General features: G+C 35.5%; 2 long non-coding RNA genes across 2 annotated transcripts in view; one reads left to right on the top strand and one right to left on the bottom strand.

Annotated features, from left to right (window-relative positions):
* The window catches only part of LOC134798741 (uncharacterized), a 477,103-nt gene extending 475,483 nt beyond the window's left edge, over positions 1–1,620 (top strand). The window contains exon 3 of the long non-coding RNA XR_010145261.1: positions 1,592–1,620. This is a non-coding gene — a long non-coding RNA (uncharacterized LOC134798741). The remainder of the gene's footprint in view (positions 1–1,591) is intronic.
* Positions 1–11,988, bottom strand: part of LOC134798744 (uncharacterized) — a 174,934-nt gene extending 162,946 nt beyond the window's left edge. Inside the window, exon 1 of the long non-coding RNA XR_010145264.1 lies at positions 11,933–11,988. This is a non-coding gene — a long non-coding RNA (uncharacterized LOC134798744). The remainder of the gene's footprint in view (positions 1–11,932) is intronic.
* Between the last annotated feature and the right edge of the window lie 8,252 nt (positions 11,989–20,240).

The following is a 20,240-nucleotide window of genomic DNA, read 5'->3' as shown; positions in this document are numbered from 1 at the left end:
ATTTGAGTATCGCGCCTTTTTCTTCTGACAAGATTTGCTTTTTTGCATCAATTTTGAAGCGCCATTTACAAGTTTAGCGTTAAGTAATATAGATGGCGCTATTTTTTTCGAATAAAGGGCTTCGTATATGGCTGTCCCTCCCCTGGATTTAAGTCACCACCATAGAGATTAAAATAAACTGTATCTGTGCTAAGCCGAAATATTTCCTGTCAAATGTCAAATACATATATTATGTTTATTCTATTTTATTTTTATCTTGCTAATTATTTCAAAATGGTAAATTTAAAAACGATATTATAAAAGTGTAAGTCGAGCACTTTCATTTGATACTAAACTTGACCATTTTTCTTGCAAAAAAAATGACCAGAATAGCAAGACCTCTCACAAACAACTTTTTGGCCTTCTAAGCTCTTCTAGCTCAATAACCCCTTGATCGGGCCTGCTCATAATTTAATGACTAAAATATAATGCCCTCGACTACACGTTTGCCCAACTTCATTTAAATTAGAACAAATTTACTTAAGTTCTTGAGTATCAAACTATCTTCTGCCAGTTCAGCTTAAAAACATCGAAATGCCGGGACGTGCCGCTAGCCAGCCGCGTGTTCAAAGTCGAATGTAAGAACTTCGCTTCGCTTCGCTCGCTCGTTTGATTAATAAAAATAAAACATACCTTAAAATATGTACCTCACCTAAAATATGTTGGTTAGGTAGGTAGAAGTACCTGGCTACTGTACGCTGCAAAGATCTTATTATTTATTCAGAATCTATGATTTTTAATAGCAGATTTGGTATGTATGGTTTTAATAATATTTAGACTCGCTAGATAACTCTTAGCTCTTGAAAAATCCAAGAACTTTAATTGTGACAAAGTCCAACAATGTTTTGAATTAAGTTGCGACAAATTTTAAGATAATGCGTGTACATGCCGGTGTTCGGCCATCTTAGCAAAATGAAGATTAATGGAGCGCGAAAATATTTCTGAACGTGCTAAAATGTACCTACATAATAAACGTGTCTTTTACCTGAGGAAGTTCTTAAAAGGTGACAATATGATTTATGTAAGAAGATAATCACCTAAAAATAATGAAATATGAGTTATTTTCTTACGCTATTGTTAACAAAAAGCTTTTTCAGTAGAAGAATTTTGGCTGAATCCTTGAAAGTGAATGCAAATACAAATAATTTGGGTTTCTATAGTTGAGACATGGACGCGTGAACATTTCATCATCCAAAAATGTCACTTTTGACAGCTGCCAGTTCATATTCATTATAAATTGATATTATTATTAACAAATTAGATACTGTCACGTCGAATGCATGAAGCATTAACGTTAACAGACAGTTCTAGTGGCTGACTATAGAACGAAATGTATTCTCCATTCTAATGCGTATGTAAATGAATGATTTCTACATAATTGTACACACATATAAATTTAGCTCGTTGCAATACCTACCTAATTTTACTATCTGTAAATAGTCCCTATCCTACATTCTACTTAAGCTTACCAACGTATAAATAATATCAAATCAAATAAAGAAACACAACATTGCTGCGATGTGTCACGTAAAATGGTATTAGAATAGAATAGAATAGAATAGAAAAACGTTTATTGCAAAAACCATCTACATACCCACTCAACCGTCCGGCCCGCGAGACTGTTTTCCTGTCAACCGTCCGGGTATTTTTAGCGACGCACGCCCCGCGCAGCGCATTCACAACTTTCTACAAAAATTATGACTACTACTTTATTAGGCTATGTTGTCCCATCAAGAGAATTAAGAAATAATGCCGAAATATTCCGTTAGATGGCTCTGAAATCAATTCTTTCTTCCACCCCTTTGGATAGTAAGGTTCCCGCGGACGGTTAAGAGCATATTTTTTTCGGATACTATGCTATCGTCGGACGGTCAAGTGGATACAGCACCACACATATAAATTTAAAAAAGAGGATCTTATACACTAAACAGTTTAAACTATTATTAGCTTAACTAACATGCAATAATAATCGTAGTATTGATGCTGCTATAGAGGCTACAAATGGACACCACTCAGCATATGCTCTAACATAATATATATGCTATAGCGCTGGTCTTCCGTATTATTACCTGCCATATTGTAAACTACCCAATTTCCGGCCCCTCGCCAATCATCACCCTCAAACTTTTTTACGGCAGCAGTTGCTACTTTTCTACCCTAGTGGCTCTGTGAGCTGTAGACCGCGCGAGCATAAAATAAAACCGAATAATTATAAAGGCTCCGCCATTTTGAAAAATTTCCAACAACTGCTCACAAATTTTCACGAAAATCGGTTTATAATTGCGACCTGTAGAGGAGAACATCCGGACATACGAAATCATTATTGCCAAAGCTGAAACGGAGACCTTATCGCTCAGTCAAAAAATAGATGCTTATGACTGTTAATTTTCAGTAAATTTAAAATTTCAAGAAAGTGTTTAGACGACAACAGTTTCACTCACTTGAATTTTTTGTCGCTATTGGCGACATGTTTCGGGCCCGTCGGGGGTCCTTCCTCAGGCTCGAAAGTTTAATTTCGGTTAATTTCGATGTCAAGAGAGTATTAAAATATAAGTAATTTGTATTAAAGCCTATACCAGTAAGAAGTTACATAGAGTCAGACCAAGAAAAGTCTGCAGCGATTTTGATAGCCCACGCAGTGCAAGTGTCATTGTAAACGTCAAACTTCTATGAAAATTTGACGTATAAATAACACTTACACTGCGTGGGCTATCAAATCCGCTGCAGACTTTTATTGGTCCGACTCTAGGCTTGTACGATGTGACGTCAGTTGTGAACCAAAATTTGCCAGTTCATCAAACCTTCACGGTCTTGCACAGCTATAAATAAATACTCTACACCTATGTTTGGTGACCTACTTCGTTATATTTCTTGGCGTCAAATTAGGAGGAAATAATAAAGGTAGGTTGTACGTTAAGATATTCTTAATATAGAGTTAGACCGAGAAAAGTCTGCAGCGATTTTGATAGCCCACGCAGTGAAAGTGTCATTTTAAACGTCAAATTTCTATGAAATTATGACGTATAAATAACACTTGCACTGCGTAGGCTATCAAATCCGCTGCAGACTTTTCTTGGTCCGACTCTATTACATCTTTTTAAGCTGCATTCAAATTTATTTAGTTGCCAATAACATCGTCATGTCTTTTTTTGTCACTTTTGATTTGTAAGATTTAATTCACTTCACACGGAAAACAACTCGAGACCTATTCTCAGTCTTTAGGAAAATATTGCGCCGTGCCAACAAATTTTCAGTGTCTATATGATTGACGATTGACATAAGACACAGAAACAGCGAACAGTGAAGGTACTAGCACAGTGTAAAAAGTAACAGTGGACCGACGCCTTTGATGTTTGTGTAAATGCCGACACTGCACAAGAACACAGTAGGGTTGCCTAAGACTTTTACACAACTGCCCAAAAATTACAAACATTTCAAATAAGTACCGAGCTACTAACAATGGCGATGTATGCAGCTTGGTTGCGTGACCCACCCCTCGCCCCTCGCACCCTGCACGATTGCTCTATATAGACGGCTTCGCCGAATGACTGTATTGTTATATAGACCACAGTTAGTACTAGGTACGTCTATTTTGGTCAACTAATACATCATCTGACGATACAAAAATAAAAGTGATAAATCACGCTGCAGGTGGTGGCTTATTTGGACAACGCAGCGTGTTTCACTCACGGCACTCCGGCCGTCCCCATAAATCCGCTTCCATCCGCGGCTTTGGAAATAAAAGTCCCGGTTTGATGTTTCAATGCTGTTTAATGTGACGATAAATCGCTGTTTCAAATGTTTGCGATTAGATTGGGAGAGAGAAAACGAGCTCGAGCGTGCGGCCACGAAATATTTGTAGCATTTCTTACAAGTAACACAATTACAGTTTTGAATGATTCACGGTTGGTTTCACTAGACTTATACCGACCGGGATATCGGGAGCTCGAAAACAATACAAAACTTTTATACTTTTATAGGTACCGTAAAATGGGGTGAGTAGGGTCAAAACTGAAATTCAAATCTCGATAACATTTTATTTTTACATATGAAACTGAATGGTGTATATAATAAGTGTTCCGGACGTTTGTATTTTAGTTTTTATTTTATTTTGGGTAGTTCCATTTCATAACTTTGACGATAAAGAGGAAAACCCACCTCACCCCGTAGTGCCTCGTATTTGGGGTGAGATGGATTTTCATACAAAGGTGATTTTGGAAGATTGTTGGATCGATTTTTTTTTATTATGCGTATTACTATAGCTCCATTTTAAATTGGAATACCTACATTATTTTTGTAGCAGTAGCCTTAAAATCCCTTCTCATCCCCCTCTCAAACCTTCTCTCCCCATTCATAACCCACCTCTCCCCGCTAAACCTACTCACCCCGTTTTACGGTAATCACGGTTCATATCCCGGTCGATATAAGTCAAGTAACACAATTACCTTTACAGTACATATGGTGCTACTTTTCAGCCCTAAGGCGTGCCTATTGACCTATGTCAAAAGTTTAAAGGGCCATATGTACTGTAAAACTTTGTACAATACAGTGCGAAAAGGTAATTCGCAACTCGTGTCGATTTAAAAGTTTATCGAAACTCGTTGCGAATTTCCTACTTTTCGCCGTATTTGAAATTAATTACTACTCGTAAAATAGGTATATTTTTTTCTGAAGCAGGTACAATCTTACGACGGCAGCTATTTATGTGAATGATTAATAATTAGACGATTTGTCTTTGGAAGGATGGATGACAACTACAACAAGCTTACTTGTGTGCCATGGCCTGATTTATTTATTTTGCCCGATAGCTAGTTTGTTAGTGCACGACACCTTGCACTTTGTGACTATGCGCTGAAACTTGGCACAGTTGATTCTTAGCTGGTCATGAGCAGATACAGACCGGGAGACCTCGAGAGCCACGTCTCATTTAGTGGGGGGGAGGGGGGGAAGTTCGACGCCGCCGCGCTTCACTTGGAGCAACATTTCTCTAAAACTGTACCTATTAGGGCATGTGATATATCATTTTCGGTTAAATTAAGGATGAGGAATTTTTTTTTGGAACCAAAACAATGCACTTTCTAACAAAAAAAGCATAAAGTAGAAAAGACTAAAAAACGTATGTTTGATTTTTTCATAATTACCATTTTTTTTTTAAGTGTAGCAGGAATCTGAAAACAAAAAATACAGTCGTAAAGCTACACTTATTACGTTTAAGAAAATATATAGTTTATTATACAAAACTCTTGATAAATGGGAGATAAAAAATAATATTAAGCGTGGGCCAGAGTGATCTCAATACAAAATATTATGAATGTGGGAAAGTTACTTATAATTTGTTCTACAATCGTTTATTTTTTAGTTTTTCGTAAATAACTCGTAAACGGTAGCCCACAGCAAAAAAATATCTTTTACGTAATTAATCTGTTTCAGATTTCTTATAAAATAAGTGCTCCTTTTTTTCGCTAAGGTCAATATTAAAAAAAATATTGAAGGGAGAAAATAAATACTAAGGTCCTCTTTTTTAGTCATTCGTAAATAACTCGTAAAGGATGTCCAATAGCAAAAAATATTTTAACACAAGAATAATTAGCATAAAATTTCCTACAAAAAAGGTTATTCAAACTTTTTCGCTAGGATCAATATTTAAAAAGGCGACCTTAGAATTTATTTTCTCTCTTTAATATCGTTTTTAATATTGATCCTAGCGAAAAAGTTCGAATGACCTTTTTTGTAGGAAATTTTATGTAAATTATTCATGTACTAAAAATTTTTTTGCTATTGGCCTTCGTTTACGAGTTATTTACGAATGACTAAAAAAGGGGACCTAAGTATTTATTTTCTCCCTTCAATATTTTTTTTAATATTGATGGTACCGAAAAACAGTAGTACTTATTTTATAAGAAATCTGAAACAGATTATTTACGTACAAGATATTTTTTTGCTGTGGGCTACCGTTTACGAGTTATTTACGAAAAACAAGAAAAATAAACGATTGTAGAACAAATTATAAGTAACTTTCCCACATTCATAATATTTTGTATTGAGATCACTCTGACCCACGCTTAATATTATTTTTTATCTCCCATTTTTCAACAGTTTTGTATATTAAACTATATATTTTCTTAAACGTAATAAGTGTAGCTTTACGACTGTATTTTTTGTTTTCAGATTCCTGCTACACTTTAAAAAAAAAATTGGTAATTATGAAAAAATCAAAAATACGTTTTTTAGTCTTTTCTACTTTATGCTTTTTTTTTGTTAGAAAGTGCATTGTTTTTGTTCCAAAACTAGATTCCTCATCCTTAATTTATCCGAAAATGATATATTACATTCCCTAATAGGTATAGTTTTAGAGAAATGTTGCTCCAAGTGAAGCGCGGCAGCGTCGAACTTTCCCCCTCCCCCCTCACTAAATGAGAGGTGGCTCTCGACGGCTCCCGGTCTGTATCTGCTCAAGACCAGCTAAGAATCAACTGTGCCAAGTTTCAGCGCATAGTCTCAAAGTGCAAGGTCCCCATACAACGGTGTGCAGTAACAAAGCAGCTACGACCAAGAGGCGTATTTTGTTTGATTGTAATAATAGGTACACTGACAGATGTTATCCATGTCAAATCATATAACTTAACCTTTTATTACAATCAGAATACACTTCCAGGTAGTTTTACACAAAGGTAGCCAAAAAATCGGGCAAGTGCGAGTCGGACTCGCGCACGAAGGGTTCCGTACCATACAAAAAAAAACAAAAAAAAAAGCAAAAAAAAAACGGTCACCCATCCAAGTACTGACCACTCCCGACGTTGCTTAACTTTGGTCAAAAATCACGTTTGTTGTATGGGAGCCCCATTTAAATCTTTATTTTATTCTGTTTTTAGTATTTGTTGTTATAACGGCAACAGAAATACATCATCTGTGAAAATTTCATCTGTCTAGCTATCACGGTTCGTGAGATACAGCCTGGTGACAGACGGACGGACGGACGGACGGACGGATGGACGGACGGACGGACAGCGAAGTCTTAGTAATAGGGTCCCGTTTTACCCTTTGGGTACGGAACCCTAAAAACGGCACTAGATTATGTGTCTCAAAAGTGCTTAGGTACAGAATTTATTGCGTTAAGTGCGAATACGCTGTCTTACATCGGAATTTACATTAATTTGGAAGAATAAAGTAACAAAAGTTAGCCACCGATAAAAGCCGCAGCGTGAAAATGTTTGCGTCAAAATGATAAAGAATTTGCATTGTATTTTAATTACATTGAAGATAACAAAGGACGTTTCTGGTTTGGACATGAGAAAATGTATTTTTATATTTCTGCCCTATTTGTAAAGCGAAAGTGAACACAACACTCTACGGGTAGAGTGAGTAGCAATGCTAATGGCTACCTATAATTTTCTGTAAGGTGGAGGTAGGTATGTACTTCCCAAAATGGGCTGCTTAAGATTGAGCGATATGACATTTCAACGTGCTCTACCTCTCTTTTGGTTGAACGTAGTTTGACCTGGGACCGGGTCTGGGTCCAGGCTATCCCATTGTTTGCTTAAATAATACTTTTACTATCACTCAACATCACATACAGATAACTTAAGTCCTACTACCTACATTATTAAGTCATACTTTTATAGATATCGGGCAACCTCAAAGCGAGGCAAAGATTACGAGTACCTAACATAGACTTTATTATAGAGGTTCCTACTTAAAGTATGAGTCTTAAATATCAAAATAATGTAACTATTTTATATTGTAGGGCGACAGTACCTAATGCTAACTTCGCATTGATGTGTAAATAATTAACGTGGAATCGACAAATAAAATCAATAACCGCTCACGTAAATAAAAGTTCATTCAGAAACTTGTGGCATATCACGTTACCATTGTCCTGTATTCTAGTTCAAGATTTAGTTATGGAATGTTTGTTTTTGTGTTTAAAGGTTTCTGGAGAATTTCGGGCAAACAACATGGGTTGTTTGAAAATATAAGTGCTCGGGAGGTAAATATTGGCGTTTAATTCTTTAAACATCCGCAACAATGCAATGTCACTAATGTTTAATGATTTTATTTTTATATTACTCGTGTTATTATTTTGTATCTTCAATAGACCATAGATTTCACTCATTTATAAAAATCTTCCGTTTTGTAGACTGGATCTGTCCTCTGTTGTTGTTTACTCTACGTATGAATGCATATTAGGTAAACCTGAATATACTGACATTAAGGGTTGACAATTGGAATAAATAAATAATTAAAACCAAAATATTATTTTGCTAATCCGCGAAAAGATAACGTGCTAGTCAATCAGTGCTAACCCGTTATACTTACTTGCGTATTTTTACATGCAATTAATATTCCCACCCTCCCACCGCAAAAATAAATACGCAAATAAATATAACAAACCACCACCAAAAGAATAAACCTCGACACGTGTTTCGCCTCTCTACGAGGCATCCTCAGGAGTTGTTGACGGTCTGACGCCCGGCAACGGAATGACCTGTCTAGAATGGTCGGCCATATTTATACCTTGACCACTCCCCCTACCGTGCAAGTGTGAGTGAGATGGAAAAATTCGTAATAACGGCGATGACGCAACATTCAATTGTTCGTTAAGAATCATGCCCCTATTGTTGTACCTAATTATTTCCAGTTGTTCCAGAACACCCATACGCAATCCCTTTTCGCAAACATGTAAAATATCAATATACCGGTCTGGCCTAGTGGGAAGTGACCCTGCCTGTGAAGCCGATGGTCCTGTGTTCGAATCCCAGTAAGGGCATTTATATGTGTGATGAACACAAATATTTGTTCCTGAGTCATGGACGTTTCTATGTACCCGTATATAAGTATGTATTTATCTATATAAGTAAGTATATCGTCGCCTAGCACCCATTGTACAAGCTTTGCTTAGTTTGGGGCTAAGTTGATCTGTGTGAGATGTCCCCTAATATTTAATATTTATTAATACATTTATGATGAGGAAGAAATTTAAGAGGAATCAGTTACTCGTAATTTTTTGACCGTGTACCAGTTTTGTTTAAAAATATAACTCCCTCCTTCGTGCTAATTGTATCTGTGCTATTTTCATACCAATATACAGAGGCACACAAGCATTACGACTTATCTGAACTAACTTGGTCTAAACAATTATCCTGCCATTGTGAAATACCAGCAATGTTCAAAGCAAACCTAACTTGGCAAACGCTGCACATTATCTTAATGTGATAATTACGTTACCAATTAAACTTTAGATTGGATTCCCAGTATTACACGCTCTCCGGAGTGCTTGCTTCCTAAGGAATTTACACCTGGAGGAAGATTCCGTATTAATAATTTGAAAAGGTTTTGATTTTTCATACGACCTTGAGTCGAGTTAGGCATCTCACTTACATCAATAAGTGCAAGCAAGATGCCTAATGAGACGACTCCTGATTACCTTTCGCACACACCAGTCAGCGTTAGCTGGCCCTTCGACAGCATATTCCCTCACTCAAGGACCAAGGTTTTATCAAAACAAGATGAAAATATGAACAAATTGCTATATCAGGATCAGCCTCCTTCGTTCTCCAGGAATTTACATCTGAGTCGAACTGCTGTATCCTTGTAACTTGTAAAATGTACCTTTAGCACATGAAAGGGGCGGGTTAGTTAAGATGTAAAACAAAAGATGTCCCTCCTATTAATACCGGAAAGTTAGTATCTACCTACCGCTGCCTGTCTAGCATCTAATTTGCTTTGAAGTTGTGATATAGGATAGGTACCCCTGCAAGTAAATTAAATGCTGACGGATGTATGTTATGTATATAATTGTATAATGCAACTAATTCTGATCATATAAATATTTTACTTTGCAGGTAGGACCACTGCCTAGTTTAACTCGAATCATATTATTATTTAATTTTGTTATTTATATACCTGCTTAAGTAAATGATTTTTTGTACACACTCAAATAATTTAAGTAGTTACTTCGTGATAATTATAATATCGAAAATACCATGTACAGTCGAGTTAACAAACATCTTTACAAGCCAACGTTTCAAAAATATATATACACGACCATATTGCCAGTGTCTTAGAGGTGTCGACCTACTGAACTGGAAGCACTAACGAACTGAGTACAGTGTTTACCAAGACGTTTTGGTGCGTAAATATTTTATTAACTAAATTCATTTTGGTCCACTTAAGCAATTAAAGAGTTTATTTGGTCTATAGCAAAGGCACTTGCTGCCTATTGAACCTTTTACGACTAAGTAATTCGAAATACTTTTTTATTACCTCTTCGTTCAAATATACTTAAGCCATAAATACATCATGCGTGTGTCCCTGCGTTGACCCAGTTATTGACGGGTCGTTTGGAATCACATATTATTCAGTTTTAAAGTAAGCGCCGTTTTAGGTCTATTGTTTAACTTAGGCGGTTAAATGGGAAGAAGTTATATAGTAGGATAAAGGCTACGGAATGTTTGAAGGTTTGACTGTATGAAGCTGATTTGTATTATGTTAAATAGATTTTTGAATTGTAACCTTCTTAGTTCATATGACTTACCGCCACTTGCACCATTCCACTAACCCGGGTTACCGGGTTAAAACTGAAGTTACCATGATTACCAGTACATTTTGACACTGGGTTAACGGTTTAACCGCTTAACCCTGGGTTAGTGGGATGGGGCAAGTGGCGCTTAGTGACATAATTATTGTTCTTTCTTTGTTAGGTTTTTAGAGCACCGTACAAAACTTTGTTCACGGTGCTCTTATGGGATCACTTCGGTCTTGCAAATCGGTTAAATGCGTTTTTCTCAAAGACCGCTTGATGTAGGTACCTGAAATTTGGAATAGTTATGGCAAGTACCATCACTAACACTGTGAATAAGTCGAAACTGCTTATTTCTGATTTTAGGGGGAAATTTAGGGGGTTAGAGGGGTAGGCTGAATTTTATTTTCAATTGTAAGAATCGTGTGAGGTACCATTAGAAAGCTTGCAAAAAATTGAGTCGATGGACTGATTTTGACTTCATTTTAGAATGCAATAGTTTCGATAAAAAATGCATTTAAAGTTGCAAGTTTTCATACAAAATTTTTCACCTCTGTCCTGTCGATTTTCGCGAAAACTATAGCTAACAGGCAGCTGACCAGTCAATATCCAACTAAAACAAGTATGGAGACGGCGGGAAAATTATCAGGTTAACTCTATCTTTATTAGTTTTTAAACTGCAGCCTGATCTTTGGTTGCTTAGGGCTAGCTAACTGATGCTTACACTGGTCATTTCATATTAGGAAGTAGTTTTAGTGAGAAAGATCCTTACTTAAAACTTTGGCATTAAAATTTATGACTTATGTCTTTGATACAAAGTTTAATTCTACTTACTTACTTTTGTGAGATATTTCATTTTTTTTCTGAATAGCCTCCTATAAGTATGAGAGAGTAAAAGATCTGCAAAATGCAACCTTGTAATAAAGCAAATAAGTTTAAATTTCGAACGGGCTTTCCAACCAATGGACTATCGCAGACATCGCAGTGTGCTCAGTAAGAATCATATTTATTATTGGAGTTTATCAGTACAAATTTAAATTAAGAATTCCGTTCTTGACTGTCGTTGTGTTTTTTTTTTTCACATTAGCGCACATAGAGTTAGTAAAGCGTATAGAGATAATAAAGTCATTTAATATTTATTAACAGCTATGGCGTCATCTACCTATAGATTTTACTGAGAGTATCTGATTCGTCGAAACAGTATTCCTTCTCATTAAGTACCATTAAATTTATGTATTAATTGTATACAGTATGTACATTTTTGAACAGATCGGTGAGAGCAGCTGTTACGAAAAATTAATTTTGGAAGACCGGGCGCAGCACGGTTCCATTTTTATCGACTATCACTACTTTTTATGCGCGTCCCTTTTGCACTAACATACTTGTTAGAACGTGACAAGCATGGTGACAAGCGATAAAAACGCGACCGTGCTACGCCGCCTGTATTGTATATGACAGTTAAAATTCACAGGTTTTGGAAACAAAGGTAAAGTTGACGAAATATGAAGTAAGCCGATCTTGATCAAACTTGTTTGAGTGACAAAGATGTCAGTTAAGATTTGGTACTCATGAATTCCAGTTCTACTAAAATATTTTTTCTTTTAAAAGCTGACTTACAATAAGTCCAAAATTGTGCGGTAAGTTAGGTTTATATTCAAATTATACGCAATTCTTTGTAGCAACTCCGCCAAGTGGACGGAAACAGGTACTTGACGGCAAACTGACGCAGTTACCCTACTTGTACTAAAACTTAGACATTTATTAATACTTATTTCTGTGACTTATATGAAACATGAGCAAATTGATTAATACTTTACGTTAATTACATTTTGTGTAAAGCCCCCTCCAAATTGCGAATTGCGGCGCGAAGCCGCGAACGCGAGTGTGGCGTCGATTTTCGTAGACAGCGAAATCCGCGCCCGCGATTCACGCGCATAGTCTGGAGGGGGCTTCAGAAACAAGCCTAAACGTCAAACACCGAGAAATGCCGAATCACAGACTTAATTGTAATATTATTCCTTTTTGAGTCGTGCCTGCCCAGTCTACAAGTTTAAAATACAACAATTGCGACTATATCAAAGATTATCATGAGGTCGTATGTATACCCAGTATTTTTGACGGATTGAGTTTTTCATGCTCGAAGTTGCCTGTCAACTCTGACGTATATTAAATTGTCAACTATTTTGGTGTTTGAAAGAATCAATAATTGGCAAAGTGCCCTGGCAGAAAAAGCCATTCTCACAAAAAAATAATCAGTAATAATGAAAATGTTCAGAAAAGTGGAAGAATATACTTCAATATGTTATGGATGCTAGTAAGATGTAAAAACAACAGTTTAGCGGAATGTCAGTTTACGAAATGGTTTGTACAAATTACAGAGAAATTCATAATAATTTGTTTCTACTAGAAATGTGCCTTCACCAAACGTTTTAGATAAACGGTAGGCCTATATTATATAAACGTTCTTGATTTCGGTTGGCCGAAATGGGACTAACGATTTTTCCTCTTATCACCTCCAAGATGAGGTTGATTGTTAGTGTTAGAAAGCTGTAATTTGCTATGGATATACAATCAACGCGACAAGGTGGTAAATAAAATCTTTAATCTCTAAAAAATATATCTAAGGTAGAAGCTTTATAACTTCTACATTACCTATACTAGCCCAGAGGCCTTTAATATAAGTCCAAACTCCAAGGTCCCAGAGCTTCCCGACATTACCTTCTTATTTCCTAATAGTGAATAAAATGTACTTATGGGATAAATTAGTATAAGTATCCAAACTTAAAACCACCTAGGGATGTGTCGTACGGTGCTCTGAACACCGTAGTCTTGACTTCGTGCTTGGCCAATTATTTTTTGCTGTTTCTCCCCCTATAGCTGAGTGAAATACCACCCTTTATTAAGGAAGTTATAGATGAAAATAAACTTTACGCCTCCATCAGCAATAAATTATCTATTTTAAGCCATAATAATAGTTTTATTTATAGTGTAACAATATTCGTTTCTCGTCTTGAGAGTCTAACAAAACGATACCCGTACGTGACCCACATTCCCCTAGATAGTTTGTATAAAAATCAATCAATCAAATTATTCATTATAAAGTTCTCTATTACTTAATTATTCTGCATTGCGTCTGAATGTCGAAAATATTTGAACTACCTATTTATCCCACAAATCATATAAGTACCTAGCTAGCAGCCAACATAAAGAAATGACAACAACATCCCTTTTGTAATATAGAGCATTTTGTACCTATTTTAACTGACGTAAAAGTTTTTATTAAATGTTTAATAAACGTGACCATCGATCTGGGCCGGCGGCAGCTCTTTTGTTTTGTAACTCCAAGAATAATCGATAGCGGCCTACTGGCTAACCTTTTTACAAAATTACTTTGAAGGGCTGACCACAGGTCAGATATATAAGAATAGCAGGGCTATTACTTAACTTTATAGGTTCGGCTCGGATGAAGTTTGGTCCATACATCTCAGTTAAAATTGAAACCGAACGGTTAGAATCATTGTATTTCACTGACGTGAATAATATAAACGAAAATTAATAAAGGAAATAGTACATAAAATACATGTAGGTTACCCGATTTCCAGATATTGGTATTGCTTCATGACGGAATAATCGTTATTTACTTTTATACAAAAAAATTGCATGTAATCCTTTAATTATTGTGTATATGGGATTTGATATATAATTTACATTTTATGTGTATTATATTTTATTGTTATAATTTAATTCTATGGACACTGGACAAGTGGACATGGACAACTTAGGTAAGTCTAAAATAAAAAGAGTTAGAATTGACTTGAGCACATAATATTTTTCATTCAATAAAGCATTTGTAAGTAAAATTACCTAGCAAGATTTATTGTTGAATATGAAAGTGTAGAACAGATCCAATATAATAGTTCAATAACAACTTTGAATTAGTTTGCCAATATCAGCAAGGTTCGGGTGCTAACGCATTTGATGTGTTTATTGGATTACCTCTGAAGTCTGCTCATAAACCGCTTTACGCTGTTTTCACGTAAATGAGAATCTTAACTTGATATTGGTAGGTATTACCATAAATCCTTTCATCCAATAAGATGAGTCTAAGATGTAAAAGGGATCGGGTCAGTTCGGGTAAATATATTAATATAAGACATGAGTAAAAATAATACTTAAGTTTTACACTCAAAATAATGAAATATAATAAGTTTTAGAGTGTAAAAAAACTTGTCTTATATTTAATACTCCTGACCGTAATTAGTCTCTTAAAATCTCGAAATATTTTCTTTTTATTTTAACGGCCTTCTTACTATTAATACTTAGGTACCCAACGAGTATTTTGGATATTTGAAAAATAATATTTTCGCAGCTTTTAGCTTTCTTAAAGGAGGTCGTGGTTTGCTCGACTGCCTTAATTAAGGATGACTTACGCTAGACCGGGCCGGGCCCGAGTCGAGGCTTCCGACATGCCATTTTCTATGACAGCTGATCGGTGATCGCGTGGTGCTTTACATAGAATCGAGTGTCGGAATCTCCGGCCTAGAGTGAACCATCCTAATCCTTAATCCCATATTCTACACAATGGATTCCTACCGGCAAAACTACTTAGTAGACGAGGTCAAAATAAGTAGATCCCAAAGTGAAACGTTTATAGAACAGCTGAAACGCTATACGTAAATCGGGTAAGTGCTACACGTACACAGAAAGTGTGTTTATAAATAGCAAAACACAACAAGTCAGTTGTTTGCTAGAGAACATTACGTCAGACCTAAAAATAGGCGTGTTAACTTACAGTAACACGTAGATGCATAAGTAGGGATTTAATTATTAAGAAAATGTGTGTATGTGAGCGTTTTTTAATCCTACCTAAACGTTTGGATTGTGGCCGTAATTCATCCATATGTATTGTTTTTTTTCTGTCAATATTATTGGATATTTATCGCTAATTTCCTGAATTATATTACAGAGTTAACTTTTAATCTGACCTATCTTTTACATTGCAATTACATAATTGTAATACGTCTAAATTGTAATGTGAATAAATTTAGAGAAACAAGCCAGTTCTTTAAATCGTAAATTATGAAACAGAATTGTAAGCTTCCTAATTTTTACTTAGGCACCTATTATTATACAATGAACGATAAAACAAAAAACCGGCCAAGTGCGAGTCAGACTCGCATTCCAAGAGTTCCGTACATTACCCGATTTAAAAAAATGTATTTTTAGGGTTCCGTACCTCAAAAGGAAAAAACGGAACCCTTGTGGGATCACTCGTGCGTCTGTCTGTCTGTCCGTCTGTCACAGCCCATTTTCTCGGAAACTACTGGACCAATTAAGTTGAAATTTGGTACACATATGTAAATTGGACAAAGATGGACATGTTTTTTTTTATAATTTTAAAATACATAGGTTTGGAGTTAAGAAAATAGCCAAAAAATTACCATTTATCTCCGAAACTACTGGGTCTAAAATTTTGAAAAAAATACAGAAATTAGTTCTTTACATATAGATGACAGGAAAACCTATTAGAAATGTGCAATCAAGCGTGAGTAAGACTTATGTACGGAACCCTAGAAACGCGAATCCGACTCGCACTTGGCCGGTTTTTTTATATGTGAAACGCCAGTGAATTGCCTTTAAAAAAACCCGTAGGGGTCGGATCAAAAACTAAGTAATTAGTCCGACTCACGCTTGACTGCGTTCTTGTAATAAGTTTTCCTGTCATCTATAGGTATAGAACCTATTTTGGTTTTTTTATTCAAAATTTTAGACCCAGTAGTTTCGTATATAAAGGGGGGGGGATGGTAATTTTTTGGCTATTTTCTTAATTTTTTTTATTTTTGAGATTCTCAAAATGAGTTCTTTCATTTGATATGTAACACGATATCGTTTAAAAACATATTTTTTTTATTTTCTCATTTACCCCCCAAAAGTGGCCTCCATGCTTAAAATTCATTTGTTTACGTAATATGTCCGTCTTTGGGTCACGAATTTACATAATGTGTACCAAATTTCAACTTAATTGGTCCAGTACTTTTGGAGAAAATGGGCTGTAACAGACGGACAGACAGACAGACAGACAGACGCACGAGTGCAAGTGATCCTATAAGGGTTCCGTATTTTCCTTTTGAGGTATGGAACCCTAAAAACACCTTTTTTGTCTTTCTTTATACATTTTTAGTTCATGATATATAGATACAACCTCGTCGAGCCAAGAGCTCTTGACGCGGTTACGAGCAAAGTGGAGCAAAAATCGCATGACATGGGAAAATCAAGTATTCTTTTTTATACTGTTTGGGAACTGTAACAGGACTTAGGTACTCAAGTAAAAGCATTTCTAAAAAAAGTTTCTAATATATTAACTAATGTGCTGAAACGTTAACTTTTCTATTTTGTTGTAGTTGACGAAATACATATTGCACCAATTCACCGTATGTACAGTAGACTTCATAAATATGTATACATATTTTCACCTCCATTGCAATAAGGTGAACAAATTTACATATATTTATGAACTCGACTGTACATTTTGTTGTTCGACAGATTGCTGTAAATTACATTATATTTGGTAACGGAAAATATGGGCTAAATTGAAATAAAATTAACGTAATTTAAGAGATGCCTACCTGATCAAATTTAAATTAATTTTCTTAACAAAGAACGTTACGTTAATGTTTTTGATAAGGAACACGCTTTCAATGGGAACGCCAATCATTATCTGTATAGCACGGCTAATTAGGTACAGTCAAAGGCAAAAATATGTTTACAATTTTACCTCTTACTCCTTTATTATAAGGGCAAGAAATGTAAACAGATCTTTCTTTGGCGTCACCTGGACACTATGATTTCGGTTAATTATTCGTTTAATTGATAATAATAAGTAATATACCTATTTATGTTTTTAAATGGAATTAATTCAGCGTAGATTTGTATGTTTTGCAAACGGTAAATTGAATTTGAATTTATGGTATTATGTTTAAATTCAAATTGCATCCATAACTCTGTCAGTTTCATCGCAGGGGATATACATTATTTATCCATGTGTAATTATATTCTTAGAAATTCTGCATAAAACTTATATCGTACCTACTAAATTATTAAAAAGGTGAAGTACTATCTTACATAATCCCATGTCAGAATATCCCTTAGGCCTAGCTGTTTTTAGGGCTCCGTACCCAAATGGTAAAAACGGGATTACTAAGACTCCGCTGTCCGTCTGTCCCTCCATCTGTCTATCACCAGGTTGTATCTCATGAACCGTGATAGCTAGACAGTTGAAATTCTCACAGATGATGTATTTCTGTTATAACAACAAATAGTTACTAAAATCAAATAAAATTAATATTTAAGTGGGGCTCCCATACAACAAACGTGATTTTCTATGCCATTTTTTGCGTAATGGTACGGAACTCTTCGTGCGCGAGTCCAACTCGCACTTGGCCGGTTTTTTAAGTAAGTACCATGAAATATAATCCTTCAAGCACTCCAGCGTCAGTTACCGAGAGCCAAGATGGCGGCGATTAACAATATTGCAGTCCCAGAGGCAACGTTTCAGAGCACAAGAGGCTTATTAATGAATCGATTGAGATCGAGGGTTATTACTGGTCATTGTCTTCGTTAACGTTAACACATTCAATACCACTAAGTGCTACGGGTTACGCTCGTAGCGCGTAGCCACGGTTTCGTCGTATGTAGCGCGTAGTCGCTACGAACAGTGTACCCGACAGTCGGGTTCTTGGTGTTGAATGTGTTAACAGAGGAATCATAGGTGATAAATATTCTGATTAAATTTTCTAAGCTGAGAAACAAAGGAAATGTAGAAAACTTTCTTGGGCATAATGACATGGATGTAACCATAAAGGTTAATTTTCTTATTTCATCCTTATCCCGGGTACTCTTGTGATTTTGATAAATATGATAAAAAATCATTACCTTGAGAAAAAACTTGAGTTTTCATCAAAACTGTAAAGTTTTTTCTCCTGTGGAAAATAGTTGACAGCTTGTTGGCATGTCAATACAATAATGTAATAATTATAAGGTAAGATAATGATTAAGTATATTATGTATATTTATCAAAATAAAATCCCTTATGTGTGAAAATGATAAATAAGAAAATTAACTTTTATAAATTTACATTTTCTTATATATAAATAGCCCTTCATTTTTGGGTATGTCTACAGGAAACGTGAACATAGTTTTGTATCTGACCCATTTATAACATTAGTAGCGATATTCCGAGCCTTATAGTTATACATTAAATGCTTCTAGCTGATATAAGAAAAACATTTTGCGTTTCAAATGATTGTCGCCTTTCCTAAAACAAAATATCACTTGAAATTTTGCCATTTAGGTACCTTAAAACTGATGTGAGAGGAACCTAAACATTAGGTACCCTTATAAATCTCCGGCAAGAATAAATGAACTCACTTGTCAGGCCTGAGCCTGGCGCCACTTAACATCCAACAGCTTGATTTGAAATATTCCAACACCTACCAGATTTAAGGAGGGTTGGATATTTTGAACAATTTCGTTTCTTTAGACAGTGAAGTATAGACTATTGGTGTGCTTAAAATAAATAAATCAGAGCAATGAGAAATAGCACATTAATTCCTAGCGGTTTATTGATAATAATAATGGTTATATTTTTGTATTCCTCTCTGTCTAACGTACTAATCGCCAGTTAATAATATACAAATAATAATTATTACTTAACATAAAATTGATAAAACTAATCGAGTCGATTTTAATTTAAATTTCTAACAAATATTTTTTTATTTTTCTTTATAACCTAATTATGTTATATTATACTACCGACCGACCCGACCCGGCTTCGCACGGGTTAACAAACTGTACACCTATACCTTCCTGAAGAATCACTCTATTGATAGGTGAAACCGCATGAAAATCCGCATAAAGTTTTTGAGTTTATCGCGAACAAACAAACGGGGGACTTTGTTTTCTAAAATGTAGTGATTGTAATAACAATATCAATAAATAGAGGAATAAAATACAAATATTATAGGTAAACATTTTAAAAGTAGGTATTCTACTGAACTAAGAGTTAATAAATAAAAAAAGTACCTACTTCGACAACCCGTTGAAATATGGTGTGAAAAAAGAGAAAAAATATTGCAAAATCGTTTCTCGCACTCCGTTTTATTATAATCACACTTAATGGAAACAGAACGATCGTCCACTTAGCTGTAGACAGTCGTTCCTTTTAATGCACCCTTTGTCCATGACGCCATTAATTCGGTCACGGGTGACCAGTCCGCAGAAATAACTTTATATACACACGCGACTGCGATCTAGGTTGAATGAAAATGAACGTGACTATAGTTATTACGGGATAAGTATATGATGATGACGGGAAAGAGAGGCAGGGGTAGACCAAGGCGTAGCTATGTAGACCAAATAAAAGAAAAAGCTGGTGTCGTGTCGTATCAAGAGGTCAAGGCTATGGCTTAAGAGAGGGAGAAATGGAAAATACTCCACCGACAAGAGGATACCTCTTAAATTGAAGAAGAAGAAGTATATGATGTAAATTTGTTGAATTAAGCAGTGTATAGAGTAGGACTACGCTTCGTTTTCATGCGAAGTGCTACGTCTTATGGAGCTTATGGGGATAGGTATGTATATGGATTCTTATTTACTGCCAAGTTTGTGCAATGTTAGCGTGGTC

The sequence above is a fragment of the Cydia splendana genome, chromosome 17, assembly GCF_910591565.1.
Source record: "Cydia splendana chromosome 17, ilCydSple1.2, whole genome shotgun sequence".
NCBI classification, from domain to species: Eukaryota; Metazoa; Arthropoda; class Insecta; order Lepidoptera; family Tortricidae; genus Cydia; species Cydia splendana.
The sequence above is the reverse complement of the archived record's forward strand: the minus strand, read 5'-3'. Positions and strand labels throughout refer to the sequence as shown.